Raw genomic sequence first — 1,349 nt, 5'->3', positions numbered from 1 at the left:
CTAGCAGAAGCACCCGGCGTTGCCCAGGAAAGAAATTGTTCCTTATATATTGGAAGGAAAAAGCAAAATACGTTGTATAGGAATTTGTTATTCTAAATTCAATTTATTCTTCAATTGAGAAATCAATTCTGAATTCATAATACAAAAAGAAAAATACTACTACTACTAATAATAATAATATAGGAAAAATTTGATCATCTGCACAGCATCGTTCTGGATGAAGATTAAGTTCATGTTCATTCACAAATGCAGCCAAGTCTGTGATGTCATAATTTGTCTCTCTTGCTATGTCTCTTGAAGTTAAATCACTAATTTGACGGTTTGCTTTTGGCAGTCCAGAGCCAGACTCTTGCAAATTTTTGCCTCGCAAAACTTGATCCTCAATTTCAATCAGTGCTTGGTTAAAAATTGTTTCAGAGAACTGAATATTGATAACTGGGTTTGTCCGTGGAACTGCATACTTTAAGTTCTCAGCCATGTCCTCATGATGTTTCATCCAAAGCTGTAGGGGACAGTCAAGTTGACACATATTCAATATTATTGCAAAAGGGTTACGGAGTTTCCTTGGAGAATCTGATATTGATGCTTCAGTCAATGCAAGGTCCCATTGCTCATCATTTCCTCTTATGCCATTTATTGTTTCTCCGGGTGTAATACTTGGGTAATTGTGGGTAAAGGAGTTTTCTTGCATCTTCATCTCGTTGACACAAATTTAAAAAGGCAGCAAAGATAATTTCTTTTGCAGAAGTGTTTGTTGCAATGTTGTTTGTGAAGATAACCCTATGGCCATTCTCTACATCAGCGTTTCTCAAGCGGAGTTCTGGATAAGGTTCCTAGGGGTTCCCCGAGAAAGAATGAGATAAGCTAATGCTAATTTCATGATCGTAATATTACAATACATGCACAGCATGTTATTGGTTATTGTAATATTGTAATGTTGTAATATTGATATCATCCGATCTAACCTATTATGTTATCAAAAAAGTTTACAACCATTGGATATATATATATATATATATATATATATATATATATATATGAACTCCCCGAAGAGAAATAAATGAGGAACCCCAACAGCTCTTTCTTCTTTGTGAAAGTCTCTCATTTATTTCGAAACATGTGTAGGAATTAAAGGAACTTTTATTGACATGCATTTTGCTCCATTTATTATTATCCATATCTTCTCAAAATGTATCACTTTAACTTGGTATCTCTACCTGTAAAATGGCTGTGATATCTTGTTTTTTAGTGTAATTTTGCTACCTCTGGTAACTATTAAAGTATTTAAATTATCGAAAGTTTTAATAACTGAGATAATATTAATATATACATAAACTTATATATCATCA

The sequence above is a fragment of the Octopus bimaculoides genome, chromosome 1, assembly GCF_001194135.2.
Source record: "Octopus bimaculoides isolate UCB-OBI-ISO-001 chromosome 1, ASM119413v2, whole genome shotgun sequence".
Classification (NCBI taxonomy): Eukaryota; Metazoa; Mollusca; class Cephalopoda; order Octopoda; family Octopodidae; genus Octopus; species Octopus bimaculoides.
Note: the sequence above shows the minus strand (reverse complement) of the source record.